Source organism: Xenopus laevis, chromosome 6L, assembly GCF_017654675.1.
Source record: "Xenopus laevis strain J_2021 chromosome 6L, Xenopus_laevis_v10.1, whole genome shotgun sequence".
NCBI lineage: Eukaryota > Metazoa > Chordata > Amphibia > Anura > Pipidae > Xenopus > Xenopus laevis.
The window spans coordinates 31,026,850-31,054,738 of record NC_054381.1 but is presented as its reverse complement, the minus strand read 5'-3'; the positions used below and the strand labels follow the sequence as shown (position 1 = coordinate 31,054,738).

Below are 27,889 nucleotides of genomic sequence, written 5' to 3'. Positions count from 1 at the left end.
ACACCCAAGGATTGCCATGTCATATCTCTGCCCCTGATGCAGTAGACCCACCCCGAATCAGAACCCACCCCACCCCTGATGTCATCTGTCCAAACCCCCGCCTGGAGTTCCCCACTGGAAACCCTATTTTTCTGGTACCCCTATTTCCAGGTTTCTTACATCAATGAGGGATTTTAACAAGATAATGACTGATAAACTTGACATCTTAACAAAAACACATTCCTCTTTTCCTTTCGAGCAAATCTTATGCCATAGATTGAATTATAATATTCATTCCTAAATGACAGTAATTTGGAACAAAGTGAATCCGCTTACACAAGCACTGAAAATGTCATATAGAATTAAAATACAATTTTGATTCAAAGTCATTGCCAAACATCACCCTGCCTTCCAAACTAAAAATGAAACTTTTCTACAGCCAAAAAAAACTGTAAAAAAAACCAAAAAAACTGGTTGGTTCATAGTCAAGCGTTTACATTTTGGCTTAAGAATTTGCTAGTTTCCAGCACCACTCATTGTGCAACGTGTATAGAAGAAACCTTGGCTCACTTATTTATTACGTTTCAGTAACAAAAGCAAACAGCCCTGTGTTTTAAGAATATTTCACACACGGATTGAGAAGAGAAAATTGCACATACATTGTTTCAGGATTACATTGGAACAGTTATGAGAGTTCCCCCTGCCCCCTTCCCGTTTCCCAAAAAAAAGACTAAACGTGCACAAGGCTATTGTGTCATCTGTATGGAATGTGTTAGAAAAGAGAAAGAAAATGTAAAAGTGCTTTGGTATATGACTGCAATTTCTTTTTATAGCTCGAAATATTCGCTTCAGAAGAAAAATAGAGGACCATTGCTATTCACAGTATCATTTTTGGGAATCCATGAAATGGTCGAGAGAAATAAAATACTAATATGTAACAGGGGTCTTTTTTTCCATAAAGAATTAGGGGCCGATTCACTAAGCTCGAGTGAAGGATTCGAATGAAAAATACTTCGAATTTCGAAGTATTTTTTGGGTACTTCGACCATCGAATGGGCTACTTCGACCTTCGACTACGACCTTCGATTCGAACGATTTGAACGAAAAATCGTTCGACTATTCGACCATTCGATAGTCGAAGTACTTTCCCTTTAAAAAAAACTTCGACCCCCTACTTTCGGCAGATAAAACCTACCGAAGTCAATGTTAGCCTATGGGGAAGGTCCCCATAGGCTTGCTAAACTTTTTTTGATCGAAGGATTTTCCTTCGATCGTTGGATTAAAATCCTTCGAATCGTTCGTTTCGAAGGATTTAATCGTTCGATTCGAAGGATTTAATCGTTCGATTCGAAGGATTTAATCGTTCGATCGATCGAACGAACGTTTAGCGCTAAATCCTTCGACTTCGATATTCGAAGTCGAAGGATTTCAATTCGAGGGTCGAATTTCGAAGTATTTTTTACTTCGAAATTCGACCCTTAGTGAATCTGCCCCTTAATGTAACTGATCATATCCTAAAGGTTAAAAAAAATCAAAACATACATATACTTGAATGCTACAGCATTGTGGTTTCTGGCTGTGTAATTATCATGGTTAATAACAGAGCACGTGGTATAATGTTACAAAGATTTCATGGAGTATACATAAAAGCCTTCATTTTTCTTTAAAAAAATGTTGCAGTTCTGCCTCAAATATAAGGCCTTGTTATGTATCTAGATTTTCTTTTTTGAACCACAAAAGTGTTTCTTTCACCCATTAATCACATTCATAACATAAAATAAATACAATTCCAAAAAAAAAAAAATAATGAGCGGCTTGCGGTGGAGCCAAAGCGAAGAGTTGTCAAAGCGCAAATCTAAGAAATCATGATGAAGAAAAAGAAAATGAGTCAAAAGTGTACATATATTTATATACATACATACACCCTCAACAGTGCAGTTAAATTACGATTGAATCTTCATATAAATCACTATAGCCAACTGCGTGCAAGGCTTGAAGTACATTATGATTATTATTATTATTATCATCATGTGAAACAGTGTCTTGCCAAATTCAGTCCTCTGCCGTATTAAATCAGCAGAATGGATGAGAAGATCCAAGCTTCCATTTCATAAGGCAAGCGTCCCATTCAATGGCATTCACCTGCAAAGTAATAAAGAGAAAACATCAATATTTACACTTTGCAATAAAAGTATCATTCTTATTGATCTGTGATGTTTATAATATGAAGCCTACGGAGTTATAAGCGTCTTATTAACTCGGATGGTTGGAGAGACCAATAATTTAGGCTCATTCATCTTGGTTATAGAATCTGACAAATTAACTAACACTTTAAAGGGGTTATTTACTAAACTCCGAATGCAAAAATCACGAAAAATTTTAGATTTTTTTTTTATATAATCAGACTTAAAAAAAATCAAGAATTTTTCGGAATTTATTAAACCCCGAATCTGAAAATCCGGCATCTCAGATCTGTCGAGGTTAGATATAAGTCAATGGGAGAAGTTCCAATGATTTTTTGATGTGCGCTGGGTTTTGCGCAATACCGCAAAGTTTTCGGTGAAAATTCCGAAAAAAGCTAAGCAAATTTTGGGGAACAATTTAATAATAAATAAGCTTAAAAAACCCAAGCGGATTTTAACGGAGTTTGTAGCAGAAAATATTGAGATAAATTCGGACTTTGAGAAATAACCCCCTAACCGTTTCGGTTTGTCCAAAATGCAAAGAACAAAATGTAGACATTTTTCATTATCTTTGGTCCTGTCTGAACATAAGAGAGCTTTGGTATAAAATAGAGAAATTTGTCAGTGATAAAACAAAAATGGATATAGTTTTGTCCCCAGCTCTTGAGCTATTAGACCTAAAGGAATCTCTCCAACTGGTAAATAAAAATTCAACCTTTAACTTTCTAGAGAACATATTGATTTTTTGTTTCTTGTGGCTTCACGTAAGTAGTGATGGGCGAATTTGCACCGTTTTGCTTCGCCGAAAAATTTGCGAATTTCGCGCGAAACGGCGAAAAATTCGCGAAACGGTGCCGGCGCCCATTTTTGGCGCCGGCGCCCGGTTTTGCCGCGAATTTATTCGCTGGCGGCGAAACGCACAAATTCGTGCCTGGCGAATAAATTCGCCCATCACTATACGTAAGTCAATCTATCTATATTGGATTCAGGGTAAAGCTCCTTCGCTAGAAATTATACCATCTTTACTGTATAACCTTTGCATACAAAAGGCTATTCAATGTAAACAAAAACAATGTAAACAAAAGATTGAAAAATATAATAGGTTTGTTTTGATGACAGAGCTGGGCGACTAATCTCCCCGTTTGTCACTACCCTTACAGTAAGTACCATGGCCAAAGCATGATGGTTACTGGAACTGCAGTGCTACCAGGAGAGGGGAGTGACATTTTTGTTTGGCGAGACTATCACGAGAAGGCTTTCCACTGGATATTATATAAATTATACATAATTATATGTGAATATATTCTCCCTGTACACTCTTGCCTTTGGGAGCTCACATTTAATCTTAAATCTTAATTTTGCTTTTGATTTTATATGTAACTGTATTTATTACGGTAACACTCGGCTTGTTCTATAAATCTTCATTGTTCTCAGCCTGTGAGTTCTACAAAGTTCATAATTCATTGAATAAGAACTCAGTGTAGTCTATGAATTAAGCCAGCAAACAAGGCAAAGGCACCAAGAGCTGATTTATGACTGGAGAGAGATTGCAATTTAGACTGTAGGAACACAGTTAAGAGGTTAAAGGCAAACACAATATTCACATTTAATATCTATTATTCCTATACCAAAAATGGATTATAGACACCATGGGGCAAATTCACCACTAAAGGGTGAATTTTCACCTACGAAGGCTTCACCACACTTTGTGCACCAGGCACAAATTCACTGCCACTTTGCTAATTTACTAAAATGCGAAGTTGCAACTCGTTAGGTGGACACTGGTGAAGTTTTGTTAAACACTGGTGAAAATTTGTGAAACGGCGCCGGCGTCTCGTTTTTGACGCCTTCCCCCCTTTTTTGAAAATTTTTTTTGACGCCGGCGATTTTTTTTCGGGCGAATTTTCGTGGGCGTTTTGCGAATTTATTCACTGGCGGCGAATCGCGCAAATTTGCTGCAAATTCGCGCCTGGCAAATAAATTCGCCCATCACTAGATCTAGCTTCATATTATCAGTTTGCCAGGTCTAAGCTGGCGAAGCAAACGCTTGTGAAAGAGGTAGCATTCTGTAAAATTCGCACTTTATTGATTGTTCATCTGAATGCCTGGCGAAAGGGTGTGAAACTGCACTAGCGGAGGTCTCTTTCACTAGCGAATTGTCCTCTACGCCTGTTAAATTGGTGGTATCAAGGCGCTTTGGATTTCTGGCAAATTTTCGCTAGCGATGGCCACTTCACCCTTTAGTAAATCTGTGCTCTAAATAAAAAATGTAGTTTGCTGTAAATGGATAATGACTTCAGTTTGGTTTTTAGTTACACACATAGTTCTCAATACAGCCTGTATAACACAGAGCATTGCAATCCCCTACTACGTACTCAGAATCCTATAATAATAGTTATAAAAGCAATACGGAAGTTCTAATTAATTGAGTTCATCATTCATTTGATGACTGCTCCATTTTTAACATTATTTCAGTAACACCTCAAATATTTATACAGGCAATTTTTTTGGCTCCTCATAGCGTCACTATAAAGAATGTTTAAAATCCGATTCCACAAGTAGAAGTGCTGAATTCACGTAGGTCCGAAGATCAGGAGAGAAGAGCTCCACTTCAATGCGAATTAGGATAAGATTTGGCTAGAGTCTTTATTTGGTGTATTAGATACAGTTTGCTCAACTTAAGTTGATGTTTGTATTTATCTGTGTTATGTTATTGTGGGGAGGGGGCAATTATGTGCTGCTAGGAGGGATGTGGAGACAAAACAGATTGCTTTTAAATATGTGCCATTGATTAAACCAAAGATCAGCAAATACTGTACAGTCCTTGGAGAGAAAGAATTGATCTTATAAAAGGACTTCCACTGAAACTGAAGTTACAAACTTTAATGCAACTGCATTCAAATGTGTGTTAATGCTACCAAAATCAATTTTAGTGACTTTCTCTTATATTTTTGATGAGTGGAATGAATTCAAGTTGCTTTTTTTTTTTTTTTAAATTTCTACCCTAAAATTCTCCAGTGGAACCAATTTCATGTAAATTTTTGTAAAAAGTTTCCATGTCATCGTTTTCATACTGAAGCTATGAACATTCATACTGAAAACGATGTTTTATCTCAAATAAGCGTCAATAATATTTTATCTCACTCTAATTTATAGTCATGAAATAGAAAATCAGGGACAAAAAAAGTGTATATTTGTAAACTGAACTTATAGAAATATACAGGTATGGCACCAATTTGCTACCGAAAGAGACAGACGCTAACGCTCATTCGCACTCTATCACCAGGGGACATTTCGCTCTGGCAAATAGATGTCACTCCGCAAATTCACTAAAATGTGGATTTTACTGAACGTTACCTCTTTCACCAGACTTGCCTTCCCCAGCTCAGACCAGGCAAAGTGCAATGGAGTACATAGATCTTCCTCAATCTTCTGTTACTTACATCATATTTTGTGAGTGGAAAATGCATCAAAGTTCAAAAAAAACTCTGGCGACCTTTCCTTATTTCAGAATGATAGGCTGCAAAAGTTTTCTTTTTCGGTTTTCTTCCATACATTTTCTAACATATGGCACAAAAACTATACAGTGGACTCATGTGTAGGGCATTATAACAACTCTATTGTCTTTATTAAGGTTCCCTGGACAAGTGTTGCGCTGGGTAAGAAGTGGATGCTGGTGAATTTTCGCCGGTTAGTAAATCTGTCCCTATGTGCCTTAGCAAGTATAACCTGTATAAGGTAGAGCTCTTGCACCCACAAATGCAAGTGAATTCAGACCAATGTGTATGGTTATATTGGCTTAGCCATGAGTCCCAGAACGGTGAATTTAAATAGTTATTTTAGTGTAAAGCTATCTTTCGAAATAGAACATAAAAACTTTGAGAAGCAATAGTTACAGATACATTGTTTTACCCAACTTGAGCACTTCCGTTTAGCCTGTAAGTAGGAAAAATTGAACATTGTTATGTATTTCCAAGGGGTGGATTTATCAATATTTACATTTTTCGCACAATTTGCAAAAATTATAGCAAAAAATGCAGTGGTGAGTTTTTTTTAAACTGCAATTTTTGTGATTTAGCAAAATAAAAAAGAGAAATGCAAATGAAAATCTCCACCACCTTAAAACTGTCAAACCATAAGGGGGGGGGGTGGTCTCATTAGCCTCAATACTCCTTGCAGTCATCAAATCTACACACATAAGTGCTTAGCTCAGCACTGCAAGTTAGGCTTCGTTATTATGTATGAAGGTGAAAAATCTTATAATCTAATATTCAAGCGTAGTAGTAAGAACGCCCAAAGTCCTATTTAATTTCTCACTCAATGCGGTCAAAACCGTGTTATCGGTTTCCGCTTCTTTAACTGATTAAAAAAATAATCAAGTGACAAAGCAGAAGCTCTTGTGGGACTCATTTAACCTGACGGAGTAGAGCTGGGAGATATATTTGCAAAGGCACTGTTCTAACAATTCATTTCTGCCACAGCTCCTCCTTTGATCAGATCATAATGCAGAAGACTCGGACTTAACGGCTATATTCTGCCAAACATTAAGGCTTGTTTGCTCTCAGCATCCGCATTACGTTGATGCTTAAACATCGAAACAGGAGCATGTTATTTTTCATTAATGGTGTGAGAGCGTTGGCAACATTCTCTCTGCCACCAGGGACAAAGAAGATATTTGGGGTATTCAGAATTCCCAGGGCCTGCCATGAGCATCATGTTTTAGAAAAGATGAAAATAAGAAGCCCTGCTGGGCAGGTGAATGACCTGTGGGAGCGGACTCTGTTTGCTAGGATTTGCACATCTCTAACATCAGGCACAGACCAATTGATTAGATCATCTTCTGCCCGCCACCAACTAGGCTCGGGAGACTAATTAGCGGAAGTACTGCCTACACAGACACCCCATTGACACCTAATTTGCTCAGCCTAAGCCCTTGGGGAGAATGTATTATCTGTGCAGCTGCACTTCATGCATTTCTGAATTTAGACATAAGCAACCCGGTGCTGCTTTTTCATTCTCTCTAGAACAATGAATTCTGAGCAATGCACACTGGTACAAATGGAAAATTAAAAATAGACAGATAAACCATCTTTTTATTCCAGAAAAGTATTCCTGGAAAAAAAACCCCTAAATTCCATATCGGTTTCTAAAGAAAAGTATTATTACAGCACAGTTTTTATATGAACATGGGTTGCTCATTATGAGGACAGCTCACAGATGAATTTAGCAAAGGATTACCATGGTCACAAGTCAGAGGGAAACATCTGATAAACACAATTTAGCTCAGGGAATTTATTTAACCAGTCTCATAAACAACAGTCATTTAGGCATTTAGTTGATTGAAAAGTTCTATCACAAATCATTGGCTTCTTCACATACTGGTATAGGATCTGTTATCCAGAATGCTCGGGACCTGGGGGTTTTCAGAGAATGGGTCTTTCTGTAATTTGGATCTTCATACCTTAAGTCTACTAGTATATCATGTAAACATTAATTAAACCCAATAGGCTGGTTTTGCTTCCAATAAGGATTAATTATATCTTAGTTGGGATCAAGTACAGGGTACTGTTTTATTATTACAGAGGAAAAGGAAATTGGAATTATTTGATTAAAATGGGAAATGGCCTTCCTATAATTTGGAGCTTTCCTGATAATGGGTTTCCAGATAACGGATACCATACCTGCACTTAGTACTTAATACTACTACTTCTAATTATAATAATTAAAAATACATGATAAAAATGGAAACAACGGCAACACATTTTTGCTTCTAAAATGTAGCTCAATATATAATATCTAGTTTATATAAATATATATTCATACCTTAAGTCTACTAGGAAAACATTTAAACATTTAATAAAACGAATAGGCTGGTTTTGCTTCCAGTAAGGATTAATTATATCTTAGTTGGGATCAAGTACAAGCTACTGTTGTTTTTTTTTTTTTTTTAAATATTGGATTATTTGGATAAAATGGAGTTTATGGGAGATGGCCTTCGGAGCTTTCTGGATAACAGGTTTCCAGATAACAGATACCATACCTGTATATATAGATGGAGAAAGTTGATCAGTAAGCCAGAAATATGGCATATCCTAAACTTTTGGCCCCCATGTAGATTTAGAAAATTATGGCCCTCAGTAATTCAAAATTTGGCCGATATTTGGCTTTCTGTCCCCGCCATGTCAGTTCAACCCTTGTGATGTCATACTACAAGCCTTGTCTTGTGCTAGAACATTAGAAAGCCATAGCAGTCTAACTGTCTACCCGTTACAATGTCATAATGTATAACCTAGACAAACATTTCAATAACAGTTAGCCCTGTCTATTGTGATGCCATGATTTATGCACCATCCATGAACTGGACTGCAGCACCGCATGCATGCCCCTACCAAAAGAACGTAAGAACCATAATTATACTGTATATACATATATATCAGTTGGTGTCTATTTGGGGAGGCTACACCTCTCCAAATGTTCATATTCTCCACCTATAAATAAAGCTCATATAAAGGACAACTTAAAACTATCAGCTGAATATGATTTGCAAATATGTGTGTATGGAATGCATTCAACAGTAAAGACTAGTAATTAAAAACAACAAATATTTACTTTAAGTGATACATATAACAGCGAACCACAGGATACTGTATAATGCTACATGTTATAGCTAGAAAGCTCCTCTTTTGACAGATAATTTTTGTAATGCCTATATTCCAACCTGGTAATATAGCAGTAATATTTACTTAACAATCCAGGAATCTTTAGAATGACTTTGAGAGATAATGAAAGCCCTGGGTATGACAGTATTTCCTGATATCACAGGGGTGGCGGCGTCTGACATGGAGAAGAAGACATTACATTAGAAAATGATTAGATGGGAAGTTAGAATTTGCTATTTCTAGTTTCAATGGCATCCCTTTAATGAGGGAGAGGAAGGATCATTACCGTACTCATGGCCTGCTGCAGTAAAGATGAATTTAATTCCTAAGCCACAATCTATACACTGTACATTTGCATTCATTTATATAATTAAAGCCTCATAGCCCTCCCAATGCTGTCTCCTCCAGGGTGTTATCCATTAAATCCAGTTGTCCCCAACCCATCATTAGAATAGAAATAATGATAACAACAAGTAAACAGTAGCATTTATTATTATTAGTATTATTATTAATAACATATATATATATATATATATATATATATATATATATATATATATATATATATATATAGAGTGCCAACATATTGCTCATTTAAGAAGCATATTTAAAAATCTAAAACTTAGCATGGTTTTGCCTTAAATAAGGATTAATTATATCTTAGTTGGCAAGTACAAGATATTATTTATTACAGAGAAAAAGGCTGAGTTATTTGATTAAAAGAGAGTCTATGGCCTTCCCATAATTCGGAGCTTTCCAGATAATGGGTCTCTGGATAAGGGATCTCATACCTGTACTTCGTACTTAATAATACTACCAATAATAATAATTTAAAATATATGATAAAAATGGAAAAACAGTAGTTCAATATATAATATCAAGCCTATATATATATATATATATATATATATATATATATATATATATATATATATATATATATATATATATATATATATATATATATATATATCTATATATAGATATATATATATATCTATATATATATCTAATGTTTCTGTTACTGTACATTTATCATCAATAAAATAAATGATTACAAAAATTAGATAACTGAATCAGCTCCATAGAGACATGCCCTGTGTTAATATGCGCAGTGCAGGTATGGGATTAGGTTTATTGATGGGCGAATTTATTCGGCAGGCGCGAATTCGCGCAATTCGCCGCCAGCGAATAAATTCGCGAAACGCCCGCGGGCGCCGGCGTCAAAAAAGTTTTGCGAATTGCGCACAAAATTTTTCGGCGGAGCGAAACGGCGCAAATTCGCCCATCACTAATTAAGCTGTGGTATGCAGTTCTACTCAAAAGTACAAAAATGTTGAGTCCCATTCCAGGGATACCCAGTCCAAGGGTTATCCATCATTTAGTGGAATAAATCAAAACAAAATCGGGAGGTACCTACTGTTGAAGTAAATGAGTAGACCAAGTACTATTGAAAGTTAAAAAATCTTTATTAGGACATAAGCCTAATGCGTTTCGTGCTTCAGTGGTCACTTACTCATAGGCTGTCGGTCTCCCCTTTGCACAATCCTTTTAAAGTGGATAATGACCAATAAAATTTAACGTCACATCACACAATTCCTAGTCCAATAAGAAAAAGGCTCATTACAGGGTTGTAAACCAATAAAGGTTAATTACAAAAATTACAGGGGCAGATTTATCAAGGGTCGAATTTCGAAGTAAAAAAACTTCAAAATTCGACCATCGAATTGAACAAATTCGATAGTCGAACTTTTCTTTTTGAATTTTTTGGCCTTTTTTCGGTCGAAAAATACTTCGACTTTTTAAAACTTAGCCTTAGCTATAGGTTTTAGGAGGTCCCCATGGGCTAACATAGCAATTCGGCAGGTTTAAGGTGGCGAAGTGTCGAAGTCAAAGTTTTTTAAAGAGGCAGTACTTCAATTTTTGAATGGTCGAATATTCAAAGTATTTTGATTTGAATCGAAGTCGAATTTGGCCTATTCGATGGTCGAAGTACCCAAAAAATACTTCAAAATTCAGCGTTTTTTCATTCGAAAATTCACTTCGACCCTTAGTAAATGTGCCAATCAGGAGAAAAACATTTACACAAAGTTTAAGCTGAGTAGGAGGAGTTGGAGAAATACAAATTTAGAGAGAGGCAAACCATGTGGCTTAATACAGTGCAGGTATGGGATCTTTTATCTGGAATGCTTGGGACCTGGGGACCTAGGATTATTTTAACACTTCTATGGATTTATATAGTAGGCTGTCCCCAGTTTACGTACAAGATAGCGTTGGTAGGTTTGTTATTAAGTTGAATTTGTATGTAAGTTGAAACATATACATTTACTTATTAAATGCAATTTATACAAATGTTTGTCTTAACATAGTATTTATTTTTACCTTTCTGTGCTCTGCAGTAGACAACCCACGCCAGAGGGGGTTGGGGCGGGTGGTTTATTAAAGCTAAATGCAAATAAAGGCCAAGCAAACCACAGTACATTACAGTAATAGCCTTCGTTTGGAAATGTGATTTGTATGTAAGTCGGATGTTCGTAACCAGGGGACTCCCTCTATTGGACTTACTTGCTTATTAAGGACTCTATGTGAGATGGCCTTTCAATATTGAGCTTTCTGGATATCCAAATTCCAGAGAAGAGATCTCATACCTGTACTAAATTTAGAAGCAAACTTTTGGAGACATGTTTATTCAGGGCAGTTAAACAAGATGATGGGAGATGTTTTTGGAAGAATGACACCATAAAGTTTGGCGGACAATTTGAATGTGTGTAAACCAAGAAACTGGTGCCTTGAGGGCTGTTATGATAAGCACCTATATATCCAAGGTCAATAAAAAGATTTAATTTAATGAGTTCTTTCATCAGCAGGATAAAGCAGACAACAGGACACCCATTAGGGCAGAGACACAAGAGAAGATTTGGGGAGATTTAGTAGTCTGTCGAAAAATCGCCTCTACTTCGGGCGACTAATCTCCCCTAAAAGCCTTCCTGCTGGCTAGAATCTAAATTGCCAATGGGATGGCACTTGGAGCGCTTAGTTTTCCGAAGTCGCCGAAGTTTCCTCGTGACGCAACTTCAGGCTACTTCGTGAAACAAAGCACTCTGAGTGCCACCCCGCCGGCGATTTAGATTCTAGTCGGCGGGAAGACACAAAGAGGCGAATCTTTGCATTTGTCTCTGCCCTTATACTGGAAGAATGGAGATGTACAACCAGTTTATGAAGGTTTCCATTGAATTATCACTGAACCAATATTGATGCCAAAGAAAGAACAGTTTTTCCCCCATTAAAAGGTTTTGAAAGTTGCCTTTTTAAGACTCGTGATAAATACTATCACTAGGGAAGTTCTAATTAAAAGAGGACATTGATTTGGTCCTGATGAAAGGAGATTTAATCACCATAAAAAGTGAGTTTTAAGAGTATGCTATAACACTATAGCACTAAACACTAAAAAAATGTAGATTTTTTTAACTATAAAATCCAAATTTTTAGTGGAAAACAAAAACCTAAACTTTTTCGAGATTTATTATACCTCGAAGATGCAAAAAGTCCAAATCGGAAAACACTCCATCTTCAACCTGTCGAGGTCCTGTAGAAGTCAATGGCAGGTCCTATTTGCAATGTTTAGATATTTTGGTCGTACGATAATCTAAAATGTTGGGCTTTTCCGCCCATTTCATGAAAAATTCGGACTTTTCGGGCATCAAATCCAAAAAAATTCTGATTTTTCGCACGTCAATCCTAAAATTTCACGGTTTTCGTGCAACATTCCTAAAAAGTCACATTTTTTCCATAGTTTTATAATGATAAATAAGGGTAAATTGTGGATTCTAGTTTGGTCGGCCTTTTTTTATTTCAAACATAAAAAAAAAATTCGGATTTTGATAAATAACCCTCAAAATGTGAGGATCTGGCAGATATATACTGTAAAATGTCTAGAGCCAAAGTAATTATTGGACTGACTTCAAAAAGATGAACCAAATAAATATATTATAGAAAATATGCTGCAGTTATTAAAAACAATTGTAAACCTGAGTTTCCCAGATATAAAGTGAATTTTATACTGCTTGTTCCAAAACTAAAAAAAAGCACAGCAACATTTATTCATATTTAAACACCTTTGGAGAATTGCTTTATGCTGCAGTTTTTTTGAGTCCTTTAACTCTCATGAGACGACCGCAATTTATTTTTTAAACTCTTTTTCACTTTGACACTCAAGCAAAACCTTTTCTCTTACCCCTATATTGTCTAAGGAGATTTGCTGTGCAAAGAAAGGATCGGTCCCAAGCCTTTTGCAATTACCATTTGAATCAAAATTTGGAGCACAAAGGAGTGGGATGTCCAATAGAGAAATATAAGGCAAAACAAAACTTTAAATAGGTGACAACTTGGCTTTTATATAGCCGGGGGAATTGCTATTGAAAGTATAACTTTCCATATATTTTATGCCATCATCTGTTTGAATGTATTATTTTATTATTTATTTATTATTATGAGTCTTAATAGGACACATCATGTTGGATAGAAATATTTTAAGGAATACATGTTTTTGGTACCTACAGCTTACATTAACATTCCAGATATGTATTTAAGCTGATGGTGGCATCTAATATTCATTCAGAAGCTAGAACATTTCTGCTGAGGAAGACAAAGTATAATTAAAGGGAAATCATAACTGTTTTGTAAGTGGGATGAACCATAGCTATGTTTTTCATATAATATATATATATATATATATATATATATATATATATATATATATATATATATATATATATATATATATATATATATATATATATATATATATATATATATATATATATATATATATATATACATATATATACACACACACACACACACACACACACAGGTATGGGACCTGTTATCCAGAATGCTCGGGACCTGGGGTTTTCCGGATAATGGATCTTTCCGTAATTTGGGTCTTCATGCCTTAAGTCTACTAGAAATTCATTTAAACATTAAATAAACCCAATAGGCTGGTTTTGCTTCCAATAAGTATTAATTATATCCTAGTTGGGATCAAGTACAAGCTACTGTTTTATTATTACAAAGAAAAAGGAAATAATTTTTAAAAATTTGGATTATTTGGATAAAATGGAGTCTATGGGAGACAGCCATTCCGTAATTCGGAGCTTTCTGGATACCGGGTTTCCGGATAAGGGATCCTATATATATATATATATATATATATATATATATATATATATATATATATATATATATATATATATATATATATATATATATATATATATTACACTGCACGTGGAGATATTTATCTGCATATTGGTAGTTACTAGTGTATGTAAGTGGGTCATTCTGGACATCAGAAAGATCATTGGATCTGCTATAAGAGTTAATGAAAAATAGAATATTAACTGAGCCTGTAAACGTTTTATTTTTTATCAGCTGCAGAATCAATAGATATATTCAATTATCAATGAATATGGGAATATCTTTTCAACCAATATTTTACTGGAATTGCCTGCCACCTAAGAAAAGGTGGAAATTATATAATTTCAGAATTTCCACTGTGAAATGACCTGAAGATTTTTCTTCAACAATGCATTGCTGTCCCCAGTCAATACTTGTGAATATGATTGGCAAATGCAAAAAGTCCGTTATAACAAGTATTGTCGAGCAAAACTGCAAAAATGCTCCAGGGTAGAAGTCCCATTCCTGTAATGCAGGGGTCCCCAACCTTATTTACCCATGAGCCACATTCAAGCGTAAAAGAAATTGAAAAGCAACATAAACATGCAAAAAATTCCTAGAGGTGCAAAATATGAGCTGTGATTGGTTCTTTGGTAGAACCTATGTGGACTGGCAATATATAGGAGCCTCTGTTTGGCAGTACATCTGGGTTTTTATGCAACTAAACTTGCCTTGAAGCCAGGAATTCAAATACAAGAACCTTCTTTGAGGTCACTGGAAGCAACATCCAATAGGGTTGGTAAGCAACATGTTGCTTGTGAGCCACTGGTTGGGGATCACTGCTCTAATCACAGTTACTCAAAGTATTTTTAAATATATAATCTGCTCAGGATTTGTGGAGATGTTTATTTAACGTCCCAGTGGCAGATTTAGACCACCGTGGGCTCTTTTGAAGACACGCACCACCCCCATGTTGAGGTCACAACTCACCTAAGGGCCAAGTTTTCTTAATCAAATATAATGGGCCACAATCAAACGCTGTGAACAGGGATGGATAAGGATAAGGAGGACCAAGCAGTCACACTTGTTTTTGAGGTGGCAGCTCAAGCACCATAGCCTTCTTGTCTCCCTGGCGGAGAATGGCTTTGTTCTGCCACTTTTGTCACATTACCAGGCATCCACAAATGAGCTTTTCCAGAGTCAGAGCAGTAGGTATTGTTGCCACTTTTTCTGGGAACGTATAATGGGCAGGTGGCAACACTAGCAGCAGTGCTTTGACCAGATGTGGGGTGTGATATACCTCAAATTTCCTGCACTGCAGACTTAAAGCAGAAGGCAAGGCTAAACTCAAGTAAGCTTTATCAGAAAGGTCTATATAAATACACCAGTAAACCCTCAAAGTAATGCTGCTCTGAGTCCTCTGTCAAAAGAAACACCACATGTCTTTCCTTTTATTGTGTACACATGGACTTCTGTATCAGACTTCCTGTTTTCAACAAAAACCTCCAGGGTAGGGCTTGAGCATGCTTAGTTTGCTCTTCTCCTCCTCCCTCCTCCCATCCCTGCTGTAATCTGAGCTCAGAGCTGTAAGTGAGCAGGGAGAGACTCAGGTAGGAAGTGATGTCACACCAAGCTTATATGGCAGCTTCTATCGTAAACAAACAGACAAGTGTCTAGAGCTGTTTACTCAGGTATTGTAAAGCATTCTGCAGAATAAATAGAGCGTTCTAGCTTGCACTATTGTGGCTAATCTGTTGGCAATAAACTGTCTTGGAGCTTTCTTACTCCTTTAAGCCATTACTCTCAGCTTGTTTTGCAGCCAGACACATCTATGATTAATAGAAGCAGCGTTTCTTTTCATGTAACTTTGTGGTAGCTTTGGTTTCCCCAGAAACCTGGGCCATGAGTGGGAACCTTAATTGCCTACATAATGATCCACAACTGATTGGTCCTCAAAGATCGACTCTTAGCTATTCGGATTTCCTTTTTTTTTCACAAATCATATTTTTTCTCAAAACATTTGTGTTTATTTCTCATAAATGTAAAGACCACGAAAAACATCTAATGCAAAACTTTGCGAGGTAAAAGCTGTCAAGGTCCTATAGAAGTCAATGAGAGCTGCGCTGATCTCATTGGACCTTTTCTTAACCATTCAGACTTTTAGGGGAGTATTTACTAAAGCTCAACGTTTTCTTACTCTAAAAAAAATTAAACCAAACTCCCAAATCACTTCATTTACCAATCATTCTTCTTGAAAAAGTCAGTGAGAAAAAACCTCACGCCAAATTTGTGTCATTGCTAATCGCGCAACTTTTTCTAATTGGTGCTCTAATGTCAAGAAACATCTGCCACTGACTTCTACATGACCTAGGAAGGTTTTAGCTAGAGTATTTTTAGATTTGGATTTTCAGCAGCTTTAAAATTCATGGGGTTTTTTCCCTCTAAAAATTCGAATTTTCCCCTCTAGAAATTCGATTTTTCCCATTTAAAAATTCGAGCAGAAAAATTTAAGGTTTAATAAATAGGCCCCTTAGAGTTTTCAGATTTTTTTTTGAATAGTAATTATTGAAAAACTGTTTAGAGATATTCATATTTTTTTCGGATTGTTCAGCTTTTTTTTTGATTTTTACTTTTTATATCCGGATCTTTAATAACTTTCATGGCATATGTGGTTTTAGAGAAATTGAGCTTAATCGTAGTTTCAAAAAGTTTTAATACCACTAAAATTCGACTTCTAATAAATGGGCCACCATGTGTTTTCAAAAAAACATCAATAAACTGCTACTTTCTCTAACTGATTCCACCTCAACAACAATACAATACAACAATAAGGGATGCCACTTATCTTATTACTTAGCCGAATGCTCATTGTTTATGTGAATCTAATGTCGTGAACAAAAGAAAGAAAAAATATTCAGATGATGAAATTGACTATTTATCAAAGTCCGAATTTATCTCAATATTTTCTGCTACAAGCTCAGATCAAATCTGCTCGGGTTCTTACGCTTATTTATAACATTTTCCCAAAATTTGCTTTTTTCCCATCCTCGTGGTTTAATAAATTCCAAAAAATTTGTGATTTTTTTAAAAGTCCGATTTTATAGAAAAAAAGCACACATTTTTCGTGATTTTTGCATTCGGAGTTTAGTAAATAACCCTCTAAGTCTTTTTAAATTTGAACATGCAAATAAGGACTGCATGTTTGTTATTTGGTGGAATTGGTTGTGGTGGATCTAGAAACTGTTCATTTAATTGACCCAAAGGAAAAGTATTATTATTCCAATGCTACTATTGAACTGCAGATATGTAAACTGGTATTTGCAGATACAAGTCAATGCAATATTAAATTACTGGTTATTATTTTAACAAAATTACGGTATGCAGACTGTTTTTTAGGGTCCATTTAGTAGAGAAAATATTCAGCTTCAAAGAACTTTTTTCTGCAGCCCCAGGTGTGCTCACGTGAAAGGAAAAACAGTATCACTGACAATACCTGCACAGGATTGCATCAACAACAGCATTTATCATTCGGGAATCTGGAAGGAATTAGGCTCCAAAGGAAAGATGATCAAAGCAGTGGATGGTATTTCAGCTCTGATAGCCATCTATGGAAATGGATCGTTCTGGAATTCGATGGTAACTGTCACATTATGAAATTGTGGGAGCCAGGGATACACCACAGAACTGACAATGTTTTCAACAGCACTGCATTAACAAGCCATGGAAAATAACCAAGGCCCTGCTGTAAAATATCAGCTCAAGCAGTGTTTATTTGATGGCAATACCTCCTATGCAACTGTGTATAGCCACTTTGCCAAATACAGTGAAATCCAAACAGTTGAATGATATAATCATGCCCTACTCTCCTGCCTTGAGAACACAGGATGTGTTGTGGAAAAGAAAAAGTTACTTTGCACTGCTGGAATACTGTAAATATATCTTCTGTTTGTAATTTACAGCGGGGTTTTCGGAACTGGGGGTGGAAAAAAATAAAGTGAGTCTGAGCAATGCATCGGGCAAAGAGGTAACTGCTGTTTTACCGACACGAGCAACCGAGCACAGCTGTCAGAGCTTCTGACATTATCATTCCCATTTTACTAGAAGCAAACCTCGGGAATGCACTGTGCAACACAGGTTGGATATCAAAGACTTCCTGGCCGCTCACAAAACAATGAACAGAAGTCATTATTGCCCTAATAAATATACTATATAGGCAATAGCATTTTCATGTGGCATTTTTAGGAGTGGCTAAAATATTAAAAGATGCACCCATGCAGACATCTAACGCTATGATCATTTCACTCAACACCATGGTAAGAGCACAGAGCAAGAAAACAAACTGACATCTACTGACACAGGTGTTCCTCCTCAATCCATCAGCACCAATATGCTACAATGAAGTAGGCTGGTAATGAACCATACTAAATAAATGCTAAAATAACGGCACTGAGGAAAACCAAAAATAAATACGACGGTTGGACTGAACGTGGACGTTAGCTTAAGTCATCATCTCAGAATTCCAAGCATGTGGCTGAGCAATTTTATTACATAAAAGGCATAGACAAATGTCTACAATGATATTATCCAGAAATCTCCGTATTACAGGAAGGCCATCTCCCATCGACTCCATTTTATTCAAATAATTCCATTTTTTTTTAAAATTATTTCCTTCTTCTCTGTAATAATAAAACAGTACCTTGTACTTGATCCCACCTAAGATTTTATAATTTATCCTATTGGCTTTAATTAAGGTTTAAATGATTTTTTAGTAGACATAAATTATGAAGATCCAAATTACAGAAAGATGTCTTATTCGGAAAACCCTGGTATAAAGGTATGAAGATCGAAATTACAATAAGACCCATTATCTGAAAAACTCCAGGTCCTGAGCATTCTGGATAACAGGTCCCATACCTGTATTTTTTAAATAACCAATTAGTGAACAGTGCTATTATCTTAAAGTCTATGTCACGCAGGGGCTTTGACCATTGGCATTTGGCCATTATTTGGCTGTAATTGTTATGTCTGCTTTAAGCATCTTGTATGTGCATTCTTGCAACACTGTGCAGTCAAAAAGTCCCATAAGACTAAAAAAGCCCTGTTTATATAGATGGTGGTAGAATGTAGGGTCTGCAAGTTTTTTACTGCATCATTAGTTTATGTAGGCCAGTGATCCCCAACCAGTGGCTCATGAGCAATATGCTGCTCACCAACCCCTTCGATGGTGCTCCCAGTGGCCTCAAACCATGGGGCAGATTTACTAAAGGACGTAGTGACTAAAGTTGGTGAAAATTCACTAGTATGACGTCACTTCGTTACTTTGCCGATTTACTAAAGGTCTCTGGCGTAACATCACTAATGAAGGAGATAGACTCTAGTGGTACTTCGCTCCCTTATGCCTGGGGAAGTTGCGCTCTGGCAAATGGACGCAACTGCGCAAATTCACTAAGATATGAATTTTACTGAACGTTACCTCTTGTGCCAAACTTGCTTTCGCCACCTCAGACCAGGCGAAGTGCAATAGAGTAGATAGGACTTCCTCAAAAAATAGTTGAACATTTTTCTACATCCCTATTAAGGTTTCCCAGGCTTGTCTAGTGTAATGTTTTTGCTGCAACATAAAGATCCATTCAACTTTAACTTCCTGTCGTATGCAAATTACACATCACAAGCGCAACTTCGCTTGCCGTGGTAACGCTAGCGCTACTTCGCCAGCGTTCGGCGCCCTGGACGCAACTTTTTAGTGAATTATCGTTGACCTGGCGAATCTATGCCTGGCAAAGTGTTGCAATGTGAACGAAGCAGACGCTAGCGCAAATTTAGCGCTTCGTGAATCTGCCCCTACATGCTTATTTTTTAATTCATGGTTTGGAGGCGCCACCCAGAATATTTTTCATGCTTGTGTTGCTCCCCGACTTTTTTTACATCTGAATGTTGCTCATGGGTAAACAAGGTTGGTGCCCCAATCTAGAGGGTACTAGAGTCAAAAAAACTTTGGTAACCATGGTATAAGTGTTCCTCAATTTACTCCTAATGCCTATGGCAGAAGTACATTTTATAGTCACATACTGTATATAACTGTAACCAGACTTTGCTTCACATGATTTTAGTACAGTGACCAATACTGCCAGGTAGTGAAGTGCAGGTTGACCCTAAACCCATGGAAGCACCAGTTGAGTGGGTTTGGGTTGAAATTTGGCCAACCATTGTGGGTTAAGGTTGGGTGTGGATCAGACTGGGGAAGTACACTAACCCTCTGGTCCCAAAGATTCTCTATTTTTGAGAGGTGTGCACAGTAGTTTACATATGTAGAAGACGTGGGTATGGGTGGGGTATAGGTGAGGGTTAAGGTTTTACGGGTTAGGGTTGGGTTGAGTTTTTCTTGACCTGCACATCACTACTGCCAGGCCCAACTCACTTTACATGTTGAAGTAGGTGAATGGCTGCCCTCATTCTCTTATATAACTGGAGAGCACCCTTACTTCTTCTACATCTAAACTGAAATTGCATTATAGGAATGACACCTATATGATCTCACTATACAGTAATATGAATTTCTAGAAGTCTCATACAGGTAATGAGGAGTTCACAGTGCAAGGCAGTCAGTGCCACATGAAGTTCAACATTTCTTAAATAAGAATTATGATTCCTGTGTCTATTTTGCCTACTCGTATTTAACGAGAAACATTCATACTTATTGTGTTACTACATTGCAATGCTCCTTTAAATGTTACCCTGCATTTGTTATGTTTCTAAAGTTTCTCCTATTTGTTTGTTTTCCAGGGCTAATAATGTGCTTAATGTCATGAGACGCTGACAGGTTTTTAAGTAGGTCACTCGCTTTAATCGAAAGGTTTCCACAAAGCCAGACTGAAATATGTGTGACAGGCCCAGGCACGTCAGGAATAAGTGAAAAATACAGCTCACCTAGGAACAGCTCCGAACAACTGAGTGCATTCCACTTGCACTGAATGATTTAACTGCTGGTTATTTAGTAAATTCTCTGTTCTCAAGGACAAGAAGGTAAAAGTTTATATCATAAAAGCAGAAACAGAGCTGGCACCATTTACTCAGGCCAAAACAAGACTAATGCAAGTCTGTATGTGTTTGCTGGGTCATAAAAACCAGGCTGCAATATTTATGGAAGATTTTGTCATAAACATGTCAACAGCCCTGAAAGATTTTATAAGGGGAGAGTAATAATTCTGATTTTTTTTTTCCAAATGCACCTATATAATAAATAAGACAAAAGGTAAGACTCAAAAGTGGTATGAGGGGTAAAAAAAAGTGGTTTTGCACAACACTCCAGGAACTTATGGGTGGAGCTAAACTCTGTCCTCTGCTCTATCTCCTCACGACATCAACCAGCTCTTATTCTTCCTGTTTCTGACGGTCATTGCTTATTTATACATTTGTATCTGCCACATCCACCCAATGGGGCAAATTCACTGAAGGGGAATGTTCGTCAGCGACCGTTTTGAGACACTTCATGCCTCTTCACCAGGTGCAAATTTGTTACCACTACGCTGATTCACAAAAATGTGAAGTTGCGTCTTAGCAGCCCAACGCTGGCGAAGTTTCACTAGCGTTAATTCGTCAGCGCGAGCATTTCTTGGTGATCTTTCGCTAGCCTTCAACTCTACCTATCGAAAATTAGTTAGTACTCTTACACTTTGAATACTGCGGTACATATAAGTCATATGGACATCTTTATTAGAGATGTTGGTTAAACGGCTTGAAGTAGCCACTTTTTATTACACATGTCCAAGGAAGCAAAATAAAGACAGAAGAGATCCTCTAATGCCCTAGACATAAGCCCACCCTAAAACAAATGTGGCATGCCCCTCAAATTATTTCAAAAAAATCCTTTATAGTTGGGACTTTTGAAGGCAATCCTGCTTTAAAGGAATTAAAAAACGCCAGCGTTTTTTACAGCTTTTATGAGTTTCCGGCATACAGGATATGATGTCACTGACATAAGATTGTGGAGGATAAAGCTTCACCTTATCAGTTCACCATTGTCTAATGTGGGGAAGGAAACTCTGGTGAAAGAGGTAACATTCTGTAAAAGTCTGAACCTGTTAGTAAATTGGCAAGATTTCTGGAAAATTTTTGCTAGGGACGGCCACTTTCGCCCTTTAGTAAATCTGCTCCAATGACGTCACAGTGGGAGCGGGTGCAAATATACAGGGAATAACAGCTCTCCGGGTTGGGTTTATTCATTTTGTATTGTCTGCATCTAAAATCATTCATTCGCTCAGAATTTAAAACAAAGGATCAGCCATCCAATATATACATTAAGGAGGAGAGTGGAAAAGGTGGGTACAGAAAGGCCACTTGAGAAAGGGCTCTGAGGGGCCTGAAATCTGTATGTATAAGGGCTAATTAGGCAGAAGTTTGGAGATGAGCAGCGGGTTTATACAAAATTACCTCTACGGAATCGTATTAATACATTCAGTCTCGGACTGGGGGGGCTGCCGCATCAGGGACCCACACATCCCCCAGGCCCCGACACCCCCTCCACCAACTCCATGGACCCCCTTAATCGCATCCCCCCTACACCCACTTTCCCCCCAAGGTCAGGGAGCTCACAGTTACTAGTGGGGGGGGGGAACAGGTCTGGGCCAGGGCCCACCTGTTTTTTTCTTGGTGTTCTACTCGCCCAGTCTGGCCCTGCATACATTCTATGTTTGAAAATTAACCTTCGTATTCAAAAAAAAAAAAAAAAATGTAAAACATATCACACAATTATAAAAAGGTTTCAAAATGGGTTTTCTCTCTCTGCTCAAGTACAAATAAATGTAAACCTCCTGCAGTCGGATATGTAGGAACCCTTGCACTGAAAACCTTCCAATATGTAGAGAATTCTATTCTTATTTCATTGCTAATGGGTTCGCACACTTGTAGAAAGTGTCAGTGCTGGTGCTGAAATCAGTATCTATAGATGTAAGATGTCACTTTAAATATAGATTCAGCATGTGAGTTGGCCACCTACAACTCATAATTACTGAGATGCCAAAAAGGGAAGAAGTGACAACTTCCAGATGGGAGAACCTTTCCTTGCCTGCTCATTAAGAGGGCAGAATATAGCTACCTACAAAAGCTCTGTTTTTCATATATAGAACTAAGGAACTCTGGATGTTATAGTTCTAAATACAATTATTGCATCTTCTTACTATACTATAAAGACATTAACGGGTCAAAAGAAGTAGTAAATCTGGCAGTTGGTCTAGTAGCAATACCTGACATAGAGGCAGTATTTACATGGTCATAATACTATGGTTGGGATTCCTACAACTAACCAGCAATATGAGAGCTATACTAAGAATTGTTAAAATGAATGAATAATGGAAGTTGATTTAGGGCTGTTTCTGTAGTACAGTGGTGCACTGGACTTTACTAATTTTATTGGAAGTTAATAAAAAAAAAAAAAGATAGTGTTGTTACTTGTTATACCACGTTACACCTATGTAACTCACAAATGAACACTGGCAGCCACAATGAGATGTGTTACAGATACAATGATGCAGAATAACTTTTGACTGAAACATCTCCCTGAAGTGGCTGTATTCTAATTTTAATCAATGGGAACAGCAGAGCAACAGAAAAGCAAGGCAATAAGGATGGATAAACAGTGCTTACCAGAAAAGCATGGGAGCTCCCTGAGCCCCTCTGAAAAAGGTTCTATGAGCACAAAAAATACCAACACTCAAAACTTATATGGCTGCAAGTGTACAAAATACAGTAGCATTAAACTTATAATCCATATAAAATCTTGACAATACTGTATCCAGAGTCGGACTGGAGCACTGGGGGCATTGGAGGCCCAATGGGTTCCAAACTTCGGGGGGGGGAGTCTGTGCCGGCAGGGGCCTATGAGGGCTGGGGCCCTCCAGGTTTTTCCCGGTGTCCCGACAGCCCAGTCCAACCCTGACTGTATATAATGGGGTTGTGCTTATTTCCAACTTTTTCAATCTAATTAAACCTACAGTTGCTGATAGATGTCAGATTGCTAAAAGAAGGTTGTTGTGTAATTTAAAAACCTTGAGATTGACAGGCTGGTTATTCCTTAATGTAGACGCTTTATTAATGTTTCAGAGCAAGTTACTCTCTGCTTTTGCAATGCTGCACAAGCCGTATAAGAATTACAAGTCTGACGTTAATTACAAATACATCAACACTAATTAATATGAAGTGAAAGTTGAGCTGTGTACATACTCTTTATCCTGTTGACACATATCGTGCAATTATAGCATGCTGTCTGACAAGCACGTTTGACGACAATCAGGAAAGGATTCACATCTTGCACAAACCCTACTTCTGGAGCAATACCTGTATTAGGTCCCTTTATACATATAACTACATGGGCTACTGACAGGACAGGGGTCCCAATGAGCCACCAGGGATCTTTGGACCCTTTAGTGGTTTGAAGTGAGGACCAATGAGGCTGCTGAGCTTGTAAACAGGCCGGACAGATGGATATTAGAAACAGTACAATTCAACATTGGTTACTTAGGGCTGAGAGACCTACCATGAACAAGGTTGACCAACAAACTAACAACTGGCATTGGCATCAATGTAGGTTTTTAAGGGTGAATTTCAAGCCACTTACCATCACATCTAGAATGTCCGGTGCCTAGTGATGCCGGGCCAGCTCAATGTGTCATCATTGTGCACCGGACTTGCATGCTATCATTAAACATTCTTTCATTTGGATACAGACCTCATAAACGTTGACCAAAATATAGACTGCTTTCCTTCTCTCGTTCATAAATAGCCCCCTAAATAACCTTTGTATCTCTCTTTAAAGACACATATATTATATTAATAGACAGAAATCTAGTGCATGTGTATATGTATGAAAAGGTATAGGACCTGTTATCCAGAATCCTGAGGACCTAGGGTTTTAAAAAAATAAGGGGTCTTTCCGTAATTTGGATCTCCATATACTAAAAAAATCATTTAAACATTAATTAAACCTAATAGAATTGCTTTGCCTCCAGAAAGGATTAATTATATCTCAGTTTGGATCAAGTACAAGGCGCTGTTTTATTATTACAGAGAAAAAGGAGATCATTGAGAAATCAAAGAGTGGAGAATATGATAAAAATGGAGTCTATGGGAGATGGCCTGGATAATGGGCTTCCAAATAACACGTATAGGCATAGGATCTGCTATCTGGAATTCTAGATGGAGCACCATGCTAACGCTACTGAAAAATGTAACCATTAAATAAACCCAACTGATTTTTTTGCAGCCATCGGTCTCGCTGACGGCAGAAGGTGAGTACAAGGTGCAGTTTTATTATTACCGATAAAAGCAAATTGGTAGAAAAAATGTGAAATTGTTTGTGTAAATAAGACTATGGGAGGTGGCATTGCCATATTTCTTACTGGATTAGAGGTTTTTGGATAATAACTCCCTTATGTGTATGTATATAACATCACATGGAGGCCACTTTCTGAAACCAAACCACACTTCCAGAAGCTATTAGTGCATGTGCAAGAAGTAAGCAAATTCAGCTGCGCAAATTCGGAAAAATGTCCAAAGTCATGTTATCATTACAAAAAAAAAAAAAGTACAGTTGAACCATTTATTTAGATAAAAGACCACAAGCAGTTAACCTGCTCAGTGGAGGCAGTGCAACCAGGCAACAGGATAATGACCTCTACCCAAATGTGGAAGGCATCAATTAAATTCTATGACAGCTAGACAAAAGACGATGGCAGCTCCGCAGGAAAACATTAGCAATGATAACTCAGTCTACAGTATGTGAACAGAATGAATTAGCATAAAGTACAATGGAGAGTGTCATATTGATCTCCAGTAGGAATTTTAGCAGCTCTCTGTTTCACTCTGCAGGTGCAGGTGTAATAAATTTTGTGTATATTTTACTTTTTGTTAAGATCAATAATGTTCAGATGAAGCAAATCCAGTGTAAAAAATGCCTTTTTGAAAAAAAAAAAAAGACTTGATAAAAGTAAAGAATAAATAAAGGATTAGATATTATTTCCTAGGCAGATTGTAGTATAGTATAACATGAGAGGCGTCATGGAGGTCTTATTTGAACACCGCAGAGATTTGAGTCAATTTGTAAGGCACAGATGCAATATTTCAAAAATCAGTATATGCTATGGGTTCAAAAGAAATGTGCATTTATGGATCTGTAAATACTAGAACATTCAAACAATGAATATATAGAAGGCATAGCAGGGGCTGCAAGTAGTCAACGATATCTAAAAAACCATGGGTTGAACATTGGCTCTATAAACCCTCTTCATAAAATATACAGCTTGTAGCAACTAGTAATGGTCGAATAAATTCGCTAGCGAATGTGCATCGAATTTCCTCGTTTCGCCACTGGCAAATAAATTATCGGAAATTAGCTGGCGTCAAAAATTTTTGGACGTGCGCCGGAAAAGTCACTCGCATGAAAACAGTAGCACATCAAAACTATTCGGACATCCATTGACTAGTGATGGGCGATTTTGTCCCGCTTCGCCACAAAATTTGCTAATTTCAAGCGAAATTCGCGAAAAATTAGCAAAAAAAAACTTTTTTTTGTGGCAAATTTGCGCCGGCCAAATACACTACAATTGACTTTAATGCCGGCGTACTTAAAAATCATTTAAACTTTAAATAAACCCAACAGGCTGTGTTTTCTTCCAATAAAGATTAATTATATCTTATCTGGATCAGGTACAAGTTTCTGTTTTATTATTACTACAGAGAAAAAGGAAATCATTTTTAAAAATCTGGATTATTTGGATAAAATGGAGTCTATGGGAGACGGCCTTCCTGTTATTCAGAGCTCTGTGAATAATGGGTTTCCGGATAACGGAACCCATACCTGTACAACCTTACTACAATTCTTTTGGGCTGAAAAATTATTTACAGTTAGAATTACAGTTAGAATTTTTAACATTCTACTATGCAGGTCTTCTGTTCGGGATCTGAACCCACCATGAACATATCTTGAACCCAAGATACATATAATTAGATTACCAGTATAAAACCCCCATTCATGGCCTAGGGATAAAGAGAAGTGCATTATGCAGGGGGATTATCTGTGCACTGACCAGCATGGAGTAGCTTCAGTTTCCCAGTTTGGCTCAAGAAACATAGATTATTCGTTGAATAAGTATGTTTAACATAGACCCTATTCATTGTACTGATGTCGAACAAGGTATGCACTACTAATAGCGATGGGCGATTAAATCGGGCTGGAGCGAATTTCCACGTTTCCCCGCAGGCGAATAAATTCACGAAGCTCCTGCAAAAATTCACCATCGTCCAAAAAAAAGTCGCTCGTGTCAAAACCGTCATGTGTCAACACTATTCGGATGCCCTTTGACTGTAATGCCAGCGTCAATTTTCGCTAATTTTTTGCCGTTTCGCGGAATTGGGGAGAAATTTTCGTGTTTTCCGGTGAAGTGAAATGGGAGAAATTCGCACATCACTAACTACTACTTTAATTAATTTATAATTGTCTTGGTATTCGAGGCCCAGCAACCAGGGTCTATGTTATACTTTTGGCTCCCGATAAAGCAGAAAAAGTACAAAAGTACAAAATAAGGCCAATTTCATATGACCTCTCTCAAAGTCTATATCATACTAGCAGTTAACCCTAAGGCTAGGGCCAGACGAGGAAGAAACCAGCCTGCCGAAATCTGGACTTGGGGGATGTCAGCTTGGCGTTTTTTCGCTGAAATCTGCTGAGTCAGTTCACGCCGGAGCAGACACAAGGCTTCTGGCCCTAGACTAGAAGATCCCTTTATTATGCTACATTCTCCTGTTCTAAACTTTTTTTCAGATTTGTTGCATTTCTAAATACTACACATAAAATATTTCCCTGGGGCAAATCTATCTGGGGTCTGTCAAACTAAACAA

At 37.3% G+C, this 27,889-nt stretch overlaps 1 protein-coding gene across 3 annotated transcripts in view; it reads right to left on the bottom strand.

Moving 5' to 3' along the window:
- Positions 1-1,530: 1,530 nt before the first annotated feature.
- The window catches only part of cdk14.L (cyclin-dependent kinase 14 L homeolog), a 347,215-nt gene continuing 320,856 nt past the window's right edge, over positions 1,531-27,889 (bottom strand). For all 3 annotated transcript variants that reach the window (XM_041565882.1, XM_018266524.2, XM_041565883.1), the window contains one exon: positions 1,531-2,121. The gene's annotated coding sequence lies outside the window, so the exon portion shown is untranslated. The remainder of the gene's footprint in view (positions 2,122-27,889) is intronic.